At 42.8% G+C, this 18,069-nt stretch overlaps 1 protein-coding gene across 1 annotated transcript in view; it reads right to left on the bottom strand.

Annotated features, from left to right (window-relative positions):
* LOC132391485 (methylcytosine dioxygenase tet3-A-like) overlaps positions 1 to 18,069 on the bottom strand; it is a 231,979-nt gene that overhangs the window by 212,489 nt on the left and 1,421 nt on the right. The gene's annotated exons all lie outside the window — the stretch shown is intronic.

Raw genomic sequence — 18,069 nt, forward strand, 5'->3', positions numbered from 1 at the left:
CAGTTGAGTCCGACTCTTCGTGGCCACAGGGTTTTCATGGCAAGGTAAGGATTGCCAGGCCTTTCTTCTGCGCAGATACTGCTGCTGCCCAGGTTGGGACCCGGCTGGGTTTGAACTCGGGACCATCTGCCCTGAAGTCCAGTGTTGGTGCCACTACGCCACCAGCCGGCTTCAGCAGGTCAGGCAGCATCAATGGAGAAGAATAAGAGTTGAGACCCTTCAGCTGGTGTAAAGGGTCCTCTTTATTCCTCTCCATAGATGCTGCCTAATCTGCTGAGTACCTCCAGCATTTTGTGTGTGTTCTTCTACCACACGCTTACACATTAGGGGGAATTTACTACAACTAATTAACCTATCAACCTGCACATCTTTGGGATGTGAGCAAGAAACCAGAGAAAACTGGCACTGAAAAGATCTTGCTCAGGGCAGTTCCTCTGTAGGAACCAATACTTAGAAGTGTCCTCCCAGAATAATGTTTGCAAATTTGATTTCCTCTTTTGCAGTCTTTGAATTGCATCACTACCTTTCTAGTAAAGAGTGCAGGGAGCTGGAGAGAGAAAACGGACTTTTATTTAGTTAGAACACTTTATGATCTTGGGAATTCTCAAGGCGCTTTGTAAGCAAGTAATGATTTTTCAAGCATTGACCCCATTGCAAATACCCTGTAGTTCTTTCTTGGCATTGTGTTGTGTCACACTACAATTCTCCTGTCTGGGACAGATTCAGGCAGATCTACCTGTTTAGAACTGGACATCCTATGTGTAGTCAGCAGCAGTAGAATGTACAATCTGCAGCCTACTGGCCAAGTACATCCTTCGTTTGGTATTTGTGGTCAGGGCAGGAGATAAAACCTAGAGCATTCAGCATTCAGCAGGCCTACAACTGAAATGGTAAACCAGCAAAACTGAAAGGCAGCACAATATAGGCTAATCAGTGCAGGACAGATTGAAATTTAAAGGCAAATGAACTCTTCTTGGTCTTCCAGCCAGGTACAGGTATCAATTATAACCGATGTTTCAATGACAAACTCTGCTATCTGCATCCGGGATGATGGCTGGGCATGTCTTGTATTTATACCCCCATAGTCCGTGCCTCCTGATTGATTAGTCCAATTAAGTTTCCACTCTCCCACCTTTTTTTTTAACAATCGAATTCCAGTTGTTACTTAGAGCAACACTTGTCCAGAGATCATCATATTCAGGTCTATCCGTCATCTATGCTGGGAAAGCACTACTCAAGAGTATATTCTTTAGTGATAACCTTATATTTATAGCCCAAATTTTTGACTTCTCTCACAGGCAAATGTATCTACATACTGCCAACCCTATCAACTTCACCATTGATTTTTAAAAAAACCTTTGACAGGGAATACTCTTAAACATTCTCATTGACTGTTTAAAATAGAACATCCGAATTTAATCAGACTTTTAGTTTGAGTTTCAAGCTGAAAGTTTAAAATTATTTGCACAATGGAATAGAAACAAATTTCTAATCTAAGATCTTTACTCAGTCTGCATACCTCCTGTAACTAAAAAAGTGCCACTGATGTTTTTCCTCTGACCTCTCTCAATTACAAGCAACACACACAAAATGCTGGAGGAACACAGCAGGCCAGGCAGCATCTATGGAAAAGAGTACAATCCAAGTTTCAGGCCCTTGGTTCTTAGATACTCAAACCATTCAGTCAGACACTAACAATCATTCCATGGTAAACATCACTTGGATCACATTTCTTCCCCATTCTGATGCTTGGTCTGAACCTCTTGACAGTGATTCAGACGGAATTAGATGTATTGGTATAGATGCAGCATCAGAGTGTGAGATGCCCAGATTCCAATATATTGGAAGCTGTCAGGGTGGAGTTTGCACATTCTCCCTGTGGCTCCCTTTAGGTGCTCCAGTTTTCTGCTACATCCTAAAGTTTGGTAGGTTAATTGATTACTGTAAATTGCCCCCAATGTGGGGATGAATGGTAAATCTGGGGGAAGGAGGGGGGATGAAGAGAACGAGAAGAGCATAAATACAAAAATTAATGCAGGATTAGTTTAAATGTATGACTGGGGGTCAGTGTGGTCTCAATGGGCTGAAGGGCAGTTATGGTGCTGTATCTCGCTATATCCCTGTTACAGGGTATCCCAACCTTTATTATGCCATGGACCAATGCCATTAATCAAGGGTCTGTGGACCTCACTTTGAAAACCCCAGTGTATGATGTCGGATGTATCAATGTCTATGTGGTAAATACTCAGGAATTCAGCAGTTTGGCCAAAATTCCATGTTTCAAAGCTCCAGTCTTCTACAATCCTAAAGATCTCCTTTGAATAAATATGCTAAACATTGCTCATAAGAAGTGTAGCTGTATTTGGTAATTAATAGTCCATTCCTTCTTGGAAATAGAAGTCACACGGATGTGAAGATGAGATCCATTTAGCAGAAGGAGCTGGGAGAGGAAGTGGTTGTGGCAAGTACAAAGTACTTAACAGCATTTAAAAGTAATTGGATAGGTACTGTACATGGTTAGAAAAGGGATTTGGACAAAACACAGGCATATGGCATTAGCCTAGGTGGTAATCTTGGTCAGTCTGGGCTCACTGGGCCAAAGGGCCCGTATCCATTGTGTATGTCTCCATGACTCTACACAGCTATTCAACCAGACAATGGACTGATTCCTGTAAAGACAGCATTGAAATCTGAACAAAGATTGAGTCAATTAAACTTACATAGTATTTACTCAAGTTAAGAAGATTGTGTGGAGATCTCAGACAAAATTCCAACAGGGATGGATGGATTTGATGCCATCCAATTCTGGAAAGCTGTCCCCAATGCCCAGATAGTCCAGGACCACTAATTACAGGCTAAGGGGAAGGGAGTGAGTCAAAGATGAGGGAACTTCTCCTAGAAAGTGATGAGCCACAGAATGCAGTTGAAGTCAGGCCATGAATATACACTTGGTAATCATTTTATTAGGTATACCTGCACACCTGCCCATTAATGCAAATTTCTAATCAGCTAGTTATGTGGCAGCAACTCAATGCAAACATGGTCAAGAGGTTCAGTTGATGTTCTGGCCAAACATCAGAATGGGGAAGAAATGTGATCTAAGTGACTTTGACTGTGGAATGATTGTTGGTGCCAGACAGGGTGGTTTGAGTATCTCAGAAAATGCTGATCTCCTGAGATTTTCATGTGCAACATCTCTAGAGCAGGGGTTTCCAACCTTTTTTTATGCCATGAACCAGTACCATTAAACAAGGGGTCCATGGACCCCAGTTTGGAAACTCCTCACCCCTCCTCACCACCCTAGAATTTACAGAGAATGGTCCAGTGAGCGGCAGTTCCGTGGGTGAAAATATCTTGATGAGAGAGGTCAGAGGAGAATGGCCAGACTGATTCAAGCTGACAGGAAGGCAACAGTAACTCAAATAAGCACAGGTCACAACACTGCTGCACAGAAGAGCGTCTCAAACAACATGTCTAACCCTGAAGTGGATAGACTACAGCAGCAGAAGACTACAAAACGTACAACCAGCGGCCGCTTCAATTAGGTACAGGAAGTACCGAACAGAAGTGGCCACCAAGTGTATTGAAAGAAGAGTAGGATACCTTTCTCAGAGCTGATGGGATCAGGGGATATGGGGAGGGGGGAAAGTACAAAGGAGTGCTGAATTTGGATGAACAGCTGTGATCAGACAAAAAAGCAGGGCAGGCTCACAGGGTCAAATTCTCCTATTTCCTACGTTTCCATGAAACTGTTCTACAGCCCTTCCTATCACTCATTTATTAGTCACTTTTGGCAACAATGCCTGTAAACAATGTCTGTTTTAACACATGTACTGACTGCACTGCAATAAAATAGATAATTTAGATAGCGATATTTGTACAGAATTAAATAGATGAAGATAACAGTTGTTCTCCTACAAGGACCACAGGGGGTCATCTTGGTGTCTCATCTGGCAGAAGCTTTCAAGAAGATAGAACTCAGCCTCCACATTTCTATATATAAAGATCTGGCAGTGAGAAAGATCGTTCCAAAGCCAAGACAGAGGGGAAACTCTTCATCGAAACTTGGGGGAAGAGAAGAGGAAAGTCTTACAAAGGTGTACTTAGTACAAAAAAATGAAAAGGAAAACTGTCACAATAATAGGTTTGAGCATAGCATTTGACTCAAACTTAATACTCAGTTCTGAAGAAGGGTGTCGGCCCAAAACTTCGACTGTTTACTCATTTCCATAGATGCTGCCTGACCTGTTGAGTTCTGTCAGGTGTGAGTGTGTGTTGTTTTGGGTTTCCAACATCTGCAGACTTTCTCATCTATGGGAGGAATATTGTGAGATATTGGGCACAGTCCTTTGCCGCAGATGACATAAGCATGGGCCAAGTGGAGACTGTTCCCCAGTGCAGAAATGGTTAATTACAAGGGGACATCATTATAAGATGATTGATAGATAGTATCGGAAGGAGAATGTCAGAGGCAAGTTGTGCAAGTTCAATATGTGGAACACACTACCAGAGGTGGTGGTAGAGGCATTTACATGAGGGGCATTTAAGAAACTCTTAGATAGGGAGAAAGATAATAGAAAACAGAGGGTTATGTAGAAGGGAAAGGCTAAATCGATCTTAGAGTAGGTTAAAAGGTCAGCACAACATTCTGGGCTGAATGGCCTGTACCATGCTGTAATTTTCTATGTTCGATGATGTATCTACCACTTACTCCCATTTAATATTAACGTGCCCCAGAACTTTGCTCCAAAATAGATCTTCAACTGCAATTTTCTCCCAGCTTTCTCCTTCGTGAAAGTTATTTATTGAAACCTTCACTCATGTCTTCTGACAGGTCATACTGATTGTTCCTTTGGTTGGTAATGAGCGCCACTCTATTTCTGAACATATCAAATGCCTTAGGATTTTCCTCAATCTTATCTGCCATTTATATTTTGTAGTCCTTCTTTTCTCCCTTAATTTCTACGCACTCTGTGTTCCTGAAGAGCCTCCCCAATATTCAGTGGGCTAGAACCGTCATCTTTAAATTTTCACTGGAAGGGCTATTTACCTACAGTTGTTGGATTTGACATTAGGTTTTAATGGCTTGGCTGTAGTCTCCCATCACTGCAGGGGTTGGATATGCACAGGACAAAGAAGCAAGCAGGCTAAATCATTATGGACACTACTCACCCAGCAAATCATAAACACAAGGGATTCTGCAAATGCTGGATATTCAGAGTAACGCATACAAAATGCTGGAGGAACTCAGGTGGTAGTAAAGGCAGAAACATAATGGGCATTAAAGGAACTCTTAGACAGACACATGGATGATTGAAAATTTGAGGGTTATGTGGAAGGAAAGTGTCTGCTCCAAATCTTGGAGTAGATTAAAAGATCAGCACAACAGGGCCCAGAGGACTTGTACTGTAATATTCTATGTAATATTCTATGTTCTAAATGACACCAATGAAACAAGGTCTGTCCTGGGATAGGAGCACCTACAAATAGTTCAGTGAGAAACTTGCTGAGCTCCAAGTCATTCAGGAATAAAGAAAAATTGAAAGAATTGATAGATCTGTTGAAAAATTAACCCAGGGCAAAGCAAGTTAGTGCAAAGGTTGAAGATTGATTTAACAATTTTTTTAAAAAAACCTATGAAAGTAGAGACTGAATATGCAGCTGAATGTGATCATGAAACTGCCATGATGGCAATGCTAACCATCATTAGTGTAGTGTAGTGGCATCCACACTGGACTTTGAGGTGAGTGGTCCCAGGTTCGAATCCGGCCAGCTCTTTGCACACTTTCCATCCGTGCTGGGTTCAGTGTCAAGCTAACAACTAGGCTTCATTTTTTAAAAAACAGACAAATACTAAAGAAATGGCAAAGTTATTTACTTATTTATTTATTAGTATTATTATTTCTTCTTCTTCTTCTTCTTCTATATTATTTATTGCATTGAACCGCTGCTGCTAAGTTAACAAATTTCACAACGCATGCCGGTGATAATAAACCTGGTTCAGATTCTGAAGTTGCCTCCCAATGAGCCAGAAGGCGTGGAGAGTAATAACAACAACAAACTGTCTCAGATGTTGAGGGGATGGGATTGTATGTAAAGTAACTGATGACTATATTGGAATGCTGCTGTTATCACAGATGAATCTGACATACAGGTACACATTGAAGATTACCCAAGCAGTGTGTAATCATCAAGTACGATCATGCACAGGACTTACAGGTAGAACTGAACGTTCCAGTGTGCAAGCGGACAAATAGTAGAATAGCTCAAAGTTCAAAGTGAGTTTTATTATCAGAGCATGTCAACCCTGAGATTTATTTTCCTCTATAGAAATAGTAACCATAACAGAATCAATGAAAGATCAACAAGAGTGCAGAAGACAACAAACTGTGCAAATGCAAATATAAATAAATAGCCATAAATAACGATTAATAAATCATTACCCAATACTCCACTGAAGCAAATTGAGATGATCACCATCCTAAAGAAATAAAGGCTCTTAACTCTGAAGGGGGGAGATGAGGTAACTGGTTACTGGCTTAGGCAAGAAAAATGATTTATAAGGTCAAGCTGGAAGGAATAAGTATAAAGTTAATCAAATGCAATACAAGTTAAAATCTCCTAATTGCTGCATAAAGAAACCAAATGAAGACTCGTGCAAAGGCAGTGCTTACGTTGTTTAATGAAAAAGGGGCTAACAAATCAGAAGTAAAACAACCGACTGCTCTCATAAATCTATACTCCAGTGGCCACTTTATGAGGTACAGGAGTGGTCATGGTGTGATCTTCTGCTGTTGTAGCCCATCCACTTCAAGGTCGAACATGTAATGCATTCAGAGATGCTCTTCTGCACATCACTGTTGTAATGTCCAATAACAGAGGGTATGCATTTAAGGTGAGAGGTGGTAATTTCAAAGGGGATATGAAGGGCAAGATTTGCCGGTCAATGGATGTTTTTTTTTTGTTTTTTGCACCGTCCTCTATAAACTCTAGAGACCGTTGTGCGTAAAGATCCCAGGAGATCAAACGACCCCGTCTGTGATCAACAATCATTCCACAGTCAAAGTCACCTAAATCACATTTCAACCCCATTCTGATGTTTGGACAAAACAATAACAGACTGTTTCGTCAACTATTTATTCATTTCTATAGATGCTGCTTGACCTGCTGAGTTCCTCCACAACTTTCTGTGTGTTGGACTGAACCTCTTGACCATGATGTGAAGAGGAGCAGCTCTGGACAAACATGTTGAGCCTTGAATTGGATGGGCTGCAGAAGGCCATATTGGGTTGAAAGGTGTACCTAATAAAGTGTCCAACCAATTGTATATTGACCATATTAAGTGTTAAGATACCGCTCCATAAACTGGGAACAGTTCAGAGCAAATATTTTACCCGACATATTGAAGGAATTTAATCATACCAAACTTTAATGACATCCAGCAAAAGCGGTCATGTCTTTTAACTCCCAGACTTCCCGCCAGAGTACTTTACATGTCTAACAGTTCTATATGTATCACACTGCAAGTCAGTGCAGAAGGAATCAATTAACTCCCTTCACAAAGTCTGTGTAGATTTCAGCTTGAGGACTATAAATCACTGGGGGCACATGTTGAGTACAGCTTTAAGGATAATTGAGAAGCAGAACATTGTACACACCAAAGTACGAGCTGCCCTGCCCAGGTATACATTAGTTACAGAAGCTGAAGTCCAGATTTGAAACAGCTTGCTACCAAAGTCAGAACTTCTGCAATAGAGCCTCTACACTCTTCTCACTCTCACAGTTTGATACCCCAGACACATCAAGACAAGTGACGTTGGCACATCTGCGTCAGCATGGCACGTTGGTAGATGCCTCTTTGAAAACAACGAGGATGCTTCAAGGATCTGAAGACATAAGCAACACAGACTACACAATATGGAGTTTAACCCCCTTGTTTAATACTCAATATGAATATTGAAACAGGAGCAGGAGTGGGTCAAACCAGTCCTCCCCATGGCTGATCCAACTTTGGCCTCACTTCCACATTCCTACCTCTTCCCCAAGACCCTGGATTCCTCTTTAGTCAAATAAAATAAAATCACACGTTCACTGTTTACTCAGGTAGAGAATTCTAAAAAATTCACAACCCTTGCTCTTCATTCTTTGTCAGAGTTATACAGCACCAAAACACGCTCTTCAGTTCTATTTATCCATGCTGATGAGGTTGTCTATCTGAGCTAGATCCACTTGGCCTGTATTTGAGCTATATCTTCCTGTGATTTAGAACATACAACACAGTGTAAGCTTTTCGGCCCATGATGTTGCCCTGACATTTTAACATACTCTAACATGAATCTAACCCTTCCCTTCTAGGTAGCCCTCCGTTTTTCAAACATCCATTATCTAGGAGCTACTTAAAAGTCCCTAATGTATCTGCCTCTACCATCACCCCGAATGGTGTAAAGAACTTATCTCTGACACCCTGTCCCCTACTTCCCTCCAATCACCTTAAAGTTATGCCCCTTATATTAGCCATTTCTGCCCTGAGAAAAAAGTCTCTGGCTCTCCACTCTATGCCTCTTATCATCTTGTACACCTCTACCAAGTCACCTATCATCCTTCTTCACTCCAAAAAGAAAGTCAGCATCCACCATCAAGGACCTTCACCACCCAGATCATGTTCCTTTCTCATTGCTGCCATCAGGCAGAAGGTACAAGAGCCTTAGGACTTGCACCCCCAGGTTCAGGAACAGTTACAACCCTTCAACCATAACAGCTCTTGAACTTCATTCAACTTTACTTACCCCACCATTGAAGTGTTCCCACAACCATTTGGCTCACTTTCAAGGGCTCTTTATCTCATGTTCTCGATATTTATTGCTAATTATTTATATTTGCATTTGCACAGTTTATGGTCTTCTGCACTCTGGCTGAACATCTGGGTAATCTTTCACTGATTCTGTTACAGTTACTATTCTATAGATTTGCTGAGTATACCATAAGGAAATAAATCTCAGGGTTGTATATGGTGACATATACTGTATGTACTATGATAATAACATTTACTTTGAACTTTGAAAAGCCCCAGCTCACTCTAGTCCTGGCAGCGTCTTGGTAAGTTTCCTCTGCACCCTCTCTGAAGCTCCCATACTTTTCCTAAAATGAGGTGACCAGAACTGAACTTTTCCCTCTAAACCTTTGCTATCTATTTACATGTCGAAAATTCTTCTAAACATTGCAATTGTACCCATTTCAACAGCATTTCTGGCAGTCATCCCATTCCATACACCCACCACCATCTGTGTGAAAAAGATGCCTCACAAGTCCCTTATAACTATTTTTCCTGGCGCCTTAAAACCACGACCTCTTGTCTAATTCTGCACACTACCCCCAAGCACAAGGTTTGCCCAAGAGGGGGAAACATTCACTCAGCATTTCCCCCCTCAGAATCTTGGAAGTTACAATGAGATCACTTCTCTCATTCCACAAGACGATGACCTCCACGTGTTCAACTTCTGTCCATCCTGGTAGCGTAGTGATGAGCACAACGCTTTACAGCACAGGCGACCAGGGTTCAATTCCCATCCCTGCCTATAAGGAGTTTGGACGTTCCTCCTGTGACTGCGTGGGTTTCTGCCGGGTGCTCCGGCTTCCTCTCACAGTCCAAAGACGTACTGTTTAGTCTGTTAATTGGTCATTGTACATTATCCCCTGATTAGGCTAGGATTAAATCTGAGTGTTTTTGGGCTTGAAAGCTTGAAGGGGCTGGAAGGGCCTATTCCATGCTGTGCGGCTCTGAAAGTAAATAAACAGAACTCTATTAACTCCTTCATCCCAGTGAAGCTTCACCACACTGCAGAGGAAAGGAGGATTCCTGGCCGGGGTGGTGGGTTGGGGGGAGGCAGCATTGATTTAAAGTAAAGTAGCTGTCAGCTCTGATAACATCACAATACGCACTACATAACCTTCCGCAATGAATTTACTCAGAGTTCAGTCAACAGGAGAGGGAGGAGGATTAGCATAAAATAGGGGTTTTGCGATAGCGCAATTTTGATGGGCCAAGTGGTCTGTCTTCATGCCTTACTTCCCTAAATGCCTGACGAAATCACGGAGCACTCTACTCAAAGCCGTCTCAGGAACTCCTGCCAATGCTTGCATGCTGGGTGGATATTTTTATTTTCTTTAGTAAGTCAGCTTAATATTACTAAAGCATCCCTGCAACCTCTTCCCATCCTGACCTAGGAGAGGCCTGGGCCCCCAAAGTTGGCTTCAACAGGATTGGCAATGGGACAAGGTGAAAGGACATTAAAGTTTACTCCCCAAGCCCTTCCCCAAGGAGGTAACACTGGGTTAAGGGCAATAGAGTCACAGGACACAGAAACAGGGCCTTCTGACCACACAAGAGATGCTGAAAATCTTTAGCAACACACACACACAAAATTCAGGAGGAACTCAGCACGTCAGGCAGCATCTATGGAAGGGAATAAACAGTCGATGTTTCAGGCCAGGACCCTTCATCGTGACCGTTCATTTCCCTCCACAGATTCCGCCTGACCTGCAGAGTCCCTCCAGCATTTCTTGTTTGTCCTTTGATTTCATATATTTTAGTTTTATTTGCGGATACAGCACAGAATGGGCCTTTCCAGCCCAATGAACTCCACCACAAAGCAATCCACCTACTTAACACCAGCCTAATCACAGGACTTTAAGGTTCCTTAAGGTTGTTATAGCCGGGGGACAAGCTCCCACTACCTATTAAATGCTCCCAAAGGTGCGCACCTCAAATAGCCCCTGACAACCAAGTCCGGCTCCTGGCCTTCACATGTGGCTTAGCTACTAAGCTGGGTGGAACCATTTCTACTGACAGAAGGGGCAAAGACAGGTTACTGGTGCCTTAAACCCAGTTGCAGATGTGGCTCTTCAGCCATAGTTGGCAGCTCATCTAGAGGGAAAACTCTGACCTCAAACTTCCACTGTGGCCTCCTCTACACTGATGAGATCCGTCGTGAATTGGGGGGACCGCGACGTCAGCCACCTCCGCTTCATCCGCCAAAAGCGGAACTCCTGCTGGTCAAACATTATAATTTCCATTCCGACATGTCCGTCCACGGCCTCTGCTTGTGCTGAGATCAGGCCACCTTCAGCGTAGAGGATCAACACCTTGTATTCCATACGGGTAGCCTCCTACCTGATGCCATGAATATTGATTTCTCTTTCCATTTAAAAAAGAATCCCTCCCCCGTCCTCTTCTTCTACTCTCCATTCTGGCCTCTTACTTCTTCTTACCTGCCTATCACCTACTCCTGGGTCCCCTTCTCCAATGGGTCACTCTCGTCTCCTATCAGATTCCTTCTTCTCCAGCCCTTTATCTTTCCCTGGCTTCACCTATCACCTTCCAGCTATCCTCTGTACCCTTCCCCCCCCCACCTCTTTATTCTGGTATCTTCCCTCTTCCTCCTCAGTCCTGAAGAAGGGTCTCAGCCCAAGAAGTTGACTGTTCACTCTTTTCCACAGATGCTGCCTGACCTGCTGAGTTCCTCCAGCATTTTTTGCGCGTCGCTTTGCACTTCCAGCATCTGCAGAATTTCTCGTGTTTACTAAATGCTAAGTCATTGCAGCATTACGTGACTTATATTGTAAATTTTGTTTAGGTTAAGGGATAATAAATGGCCGAAGCGTCTTCATTCCACATTGTCAGTAAATAAAGGTCATCGAGAATTAAGAACAACCATTGAATCACACCACACTGTGTGAAGTTCATCAACGCCTCTACTTCCTCGGGTTCAATTCCTGCCACTGCCTGTGAGGAGTTTGTACGTGCTCCCCGTGACCGTGTGGATTTCCTCTGGGTGCTCCGGTTTCCTCCCACAGCCCTATGACATTCTGGTTAGTAGGTTAATTGGTCATTGTAAATTGCCCCGTGATTAGGCTAAGGTGAAATCGGGGGGTTGCTGGATTACGTATCGCAGTAAATAAATAAAAATAAAGAAATATGCATGTCCTTCTGAAGGACAGTCAATTATATCACTAGGTAGGACTAAAATGTCCACAATTGACAAATCAAAGATCAAAACTCCAGTCACAGAACATTACAGCACAGAAGCTGAAGATGGCCCTTCAGCCCATCTAGTCTGTGCCAAGCTACTATTCTGCCTCATCTCATTGACCTGCACCGAGACCATCGCCCTCCACGCTCTTCCCATCCGTGTACTTATCCAAACTTCTCTTAAATGCTGAAATTGAACCCGCATCTCCCACTTCTGGTGGCAGCTCACACCACCTTCTAAGTGCAGAAGTTCCCCCTCATGTTCCCCGGAATATTTCACACTTCACCCTTAACTCATCACCTCTCCCCCATTTTCAGTCAAAAAAGCCTGCTTGCATTTAGCCTATCTATACCACTCCATTAAATCTCCCCCTCATTTTCCTATGCTCCAGGGAATAATGCCCTAACCTATTCAACCTTTCCCTACAACATGGTAGTGTAGTGGTTAGCACAATGGTTTACAGTGCCAGCGACATGGGTTCAATTCCTACCACTGCCTGTAAGGAGTCTGTGCATTCTCCCCGTGACCATGTGGGTTTCCTCTGGGTGCTCAGGTTTCCTCCCACAATCCAAAGACATACCAGCAGGTAGATTAATTGGTCATTGTAAATTGTCCTGTGATTAGGCTAGAGCTATATCAGGGGTTGCTGGGCAGCATAGCTCAAAGGGCTGGAAGGGCCTAGTTCGCTCCGTATCTAAATAAATTACTCATTTCTTCAAGTCCCGGCAACGACCTTCTGATCCAGTGATCACACATTCTGTACAAGCCATTGACTAAAATCTAACTCTGCTTCTGAAACTATAGAATTGGGGTGCTTCAACTTCACAAAGGTTTGCAGTCCAACTCTTACCAGATTTTATTCAGTGCTCCTGACTGCCTCATTGTCAACTGTGACAATCTGATGGTCAAATATGTAAATACATCTTCAGCTGGATGCGTGCCTGGAGGAGGCTTGAGGGACCACTGGTGCAAGAGGGGTCAGATCAAAAAGGGGAGGGTTTTCCAAGGCCACACTGCCCTTCTTCATGGGCGAAAATCCTGTCAGCTATTCCAAAGACGTACCGGTTAGTAGGGCAATTGCTAGGGTTAAATAGGAGGGTTGCTGGGGGGTGTGGCTTGATGGGCTGGAAGGGTCTCTATTTCTAAATAAATAAATAAATAAATACAATGGAGAACCTGTAGAGACTGGAATTCTGAAATAAAAAGAAAAAAAGAAACGCAGGAAAGACTCAGCAGGTCAGACGGTGCCCATGGAGAAAGGATCGGAGACAATGATGAAGATCCCTCACCTCCCTTCATGTCTCCGAGTCTAATTTTAAGATTGTTTCCAGTGGTTTTGGACTCCTTCAGCATTTAAAGTTTGAAGTAAATCTTATCATCAATATACTATATATCTCCATGTACAACCCGAGATTCATATTCCTGCGTGCATACTCAGCAAATCTATTGAATAGTAACTATAACAGGATCAATGAGAGATCAACCAGAGTGCAGAAGACAAACTGTGCAAATGCAAATATAGATAAGTAGCAATAAATAACGAGAACAAGAAATAACAAGATAAAGAGTCCTTAAAGTGAGTTCATTGGTTGTGGGAACATCTCAATGGATAATCTCTTTAAATCACCTCAGCTGGTTTACTTCTTTTATAATTTGGGGAACATTTCCCGTCAATGTAAACGGCCCCCTTCAAAGTTCAAAGTAAAGTTATTGTCAAAGTAAATATATATCATCATATACTACTCTGAGATTCATTTCCCTGCAGGCATTCACAGTAGAACAAAGACATAAAATAGAAACAGTGGAAATCTATACGCAAGGAGAGGCCAACAATCAAAAGAAGACAAAATGTGCAAATAAAAATAACACTAAAGGGGTTGTCAATCTTTTTATGGCATGGACTGAAACGATTAAGTAAGGCATCCATGGACCCCTGGTTGGGAATTCCTGATCTAATGGATACAACCCTTCATATTTGCCAAGACCAAATATTCATCGATTGAATGGTATGACACACAATACTGACATTCAGATCCTTGCTTTAAACCAGACATTCCCAACTAGGGCTCCATGGACCCCTTGTTTAATGGTATTGGTCCCCCCCTCTGCCAGAAGAAATTCTGAATCACCTCACTTTTAAATGACCACACCCCATATCCCCCCAATCTTGTAATTAACTTTCTCTGCTAACAAACACATACCTACACTCAGTGGTCACTTTATTAGGTACACCTGCACACCAACTCGTTAGTGCAAATTTCTAATCAGCCAATCATGTGGCAGCAACTCAATGCATAAAAGCATGCAGACATGGTCAAGAGGTTCAGTTGTCGTTCAGACCAAACAACAGAATGGGGAAGGAATGTGATCTAAGTGACTTTGACCATGAAATGACTGTTGGTGCCAGGTGGGATGGTTTGAGTATCTCAGAGACTGCTGATCTCCTGGGATTTTCATGCACAACAGTCTCTAGAGTTTACAGAGAATGGCGTGAAAAGCAAAACAAACATCCAGTGAGCGGCAGTTCCAAAAGGGCGAAAGCTCATTGTTAATGAGGAGAATGGCCAGACTGGCTCAAACTGACAGGAATACCAGTGGTGTGTAGAAGAGCATCTCCGAATGCACAACTCATCAAACCCTGAAGTGGATGAGCTACAGCAGCAGAAGATCACAAACAAACACTCACTGGTCACTTTATTAGGTATAGGAGGTAACGAATAAAGTGGCCATTGAGTGTATATTAACTGGCGGATTGAAATACATGGTCATAGTGTGCTGTGAAGCGTATACTATTTTCTTTGTTGGACATCAATAGGTTTAACCCAATAAATCCTTTCTGAGATGAACTCCTGATATGTTTGGCGAACAGTGTACTATGTAATCCTTCTATGTGCTGTTTGTATTGTGGCTCTTAGACAGAATTGGGACTTATACCACAATCTGACTACAAAAGGACTAAAATTAGTCTTAATCTACTTTTTATTTAGGGTTACAGTGAGGAACAGGCACAACAACACGACAAGCCAGTCCACCCAGCAACATACCTATTTAATCCCAGCCTAATCACAGGACAATTTACAGTGTCCAATTAACCTACTAACTGATAGGTCTTTAGACTGCTGGAGGAAACCCAAGCATTCACAAAGTGGAATGTACAAACTCCTCACAAACAACGTCAGGACTGAACTCCAAGCTCTGACGGCAGAGCTGCAATGATGCCACGCTAACCGTTTATGCTACTGGGGTGCCTTTAATATACACGGCATCCTAGGGTGGGGTGGGGATTCCAAGAAGAAGTATTGTCATGTGGATGAAATAATGATCAGAGTGATATCACTTTAAGTTTCCATGGTTAAAAACTAAGTCAGGTTCAAGCACACTTTAGTGAGAGGCACACTTACCTTTCTTGTGTACAGGAGGGAACTTTTCAAAGTTCAAAGTAAATTTATTATCAAAGTGTATAAGATGATGAGAGGCATTGATTGTGTCAGAGGCTTTTTCCCGGGGCTGAAATGATTGCCACAAGAGGATACAGGTCTAAGGTGCTGGGGAGTAGGTACAGAGGAGATGTCAGGGGTAAGTTTTTTACTCAGAGTGGTGAGTACGTGGAATGGGCTGCCGGCAACGGTGGTGGAGACGGATACGACAGGGTCTTTTAAGAGTCTTTTGGATAGATACATGGAGCTTAGAAAAATAGAGGACTATGGGTAACGCTAGTAATTTCTAAGGTAGGGAGATGTTCGGCACAACTTTGTGGGCTGAAGGGCCTGTATTGTGCTGTAGGTTTTCCATGTTTCTATGGTTCTACACAAATGTCACCATATATAGTACTGTGCAAAGTCTTAGGCACATATACATAGGGTGCCCAAGACCTTTGCACAGAACTGCAGTAATTTTATGTTTTGCGCTGTACTGCTGACACGAAAAAAAAACCAAATTTCATCTGACATATGTGAGTGACGATAAACCTGACTCTGATATGGGCCTCCATTGTGGTTAAGAGTGGGAAGGGTGCATGGAGAGGGGAGGGAGCAGGAAGAACCAGGGGGACATTCTGTAATGATCAACGAGCCAATTGTTTGGAATCAAATTACCTTGCCCGTTGTCTGAGGGCTGGGTGTGTCTGCACCCACACCACCCCAACCCACTCCTTCTCTACCACCTGTCCCACACCCTTCCCACTGCGCTCCACTCTCACTATTTTTTTTCAGGCATATTCAGTAAGTCCAAGAACCATAACAGAATCAATGAAAGACCACACCCAACAGGGCAGACAAACAACCAATGTACTTTCAACTCATTCAAGTCTTTTCACTTTGCTGAACCTATTTCATTCTCTCTCCCCCTGCCTAATACAACACAATCAGGCTTTGCCAAACTTAATCTGTGGCCAAACCACGCATTCTTCAACTGAATCAGAAATAGGTTTATTATTACTGACGTAAGTCATAAAATTTGCTGATTTTCAGCAGCAGTACAGCAGCAATACATTAAAAATACACAACAAAATACAATAAATATATAAATATAAAGATATAAGTCTATAGACGCTTATATATTTAAATACATTGTGCAAAAAGAGAGCAAAATTCCTGAGGTAGTGTTTTTGGGTTCACTGGCCCTTCAGAAATCTGGTGGCGGAGGGGAAGGGGCTGTTCCTAAGATGCTGAGTGTGTGACAATCAAAGCTGAAAATGGAACAGACTTTAATCCGGAAAATAAGAACGTTCACTCTCCAATTTTCACCTTTTAATTTTCAGCTTCACCTTAGGCTTAACCTTGCAAAACTATTCACTGACAAGGCACACCTGTTGGAGAAGGTCTGCCATCAGATACACATTTCCAAGGAGGAATGGATTTCAAATGGGACGCTTCAGATGCATGTCAAAGCTACTCTCTTTACTGGGGGGGGGGGAGAATAATCGTGCCAATGGTGAATTATGATCCTCATTCTGACCAGCAGAAGCATAATGCACCTCCTGTTCGAATCCTGTAGTACATTCGCTTATATGATGACTCACGGGTGACGTGTGCAGGAGTAGTGTTTGTAAACCTCAGAGCCATGTGCTTGCAGCCAGCATGATTGCCAAATATGCCTGCCAAACAGCTCGCATGCCATCCGCTAACCTTTCCACGGGGCCCCCTGCACCACGTGAGTGTCAGAGCTAAATATCATTACAGTACAAGCTCCATAATCCAAGAACCACTTCCGTGCAGTGTGGCTGCCAGCCCTCCTGCCTATTCGTGCCATTTGGATATAGTCCTGTAGCTCTGGAAAGGAGCTGCAAAGGAGTTTGGCGGGTGCGGGAAAGAGAATGACTTCAGTTTAAAAAGCAGCAAAAATTCAGCTTACAAGTAATCGCTTCAATTAATTGTTGTAGGATGTTTTATGGAAAATACCTCTTGCCCCTATTGTAGGCTGCAGGTGTAAGTTGTAAATTCACACGCTCGCCAGAGTTTATCTAGGCAATGCCACTAAATAACCAGCCGTCACTTAAACCTCACCATTTCACACCTCAGTTTTTACAGTCTGCCAGTAGCGAGGAAGCGGAAAGAATCCAGGAGAAAGACAACCAAGCCAATATCACTTCTGGACAACTTTTTGGTTAAGTGTGCATTACTTTGCATACAAAGCTTCCCCCCCCCCAAAAAAAAAAGTATTGACTCTTAATTTAACAGTGCCCTTCCCTTGGGGGCATGGGTCAAAGTAGAACCAAGCCTTGGAAATTCTAATGGGTTTCGCTTCCCAGTCAGTCACTGGCTAACACAAGTAAGAGAACAACCAAGTGCTGACTCATCAAATTAAGAGGCCTGTCAGTCTGGCTGTCAACGCCTAAATGGTCTGCACTGTAAAACAATTCAACTAATTAATGCAAATCACCGTCCACAGTTGCCGCAAAAATTCCAGCTGGTGCAGTTTTGAAGTCCTTGCACAAAAGGAGGAAAGCAACAATTGGAATGTGCATGCATTGGGGAGACAGCAAAAGGATTCAGCCTCATCGTAACAAAGTCCTCCCCCCACCCCCCGACAACCCCCTTAT

This window comes from Hypanus sabinus, chromosome 1 (genome assembly GCF_030144855.1).
Source record: "Hypanus sabinus isolate sHypSab1 chromosome 1, sHypSab1.hap1, whole genome shotgun sequence".
Lineage (NCBI taxonomy): Eukaryota > Metazoa > Chordata > Chondrichthyes > Myliobatiformes > Dasyatidae > Hypanus > Hypanus sabinus.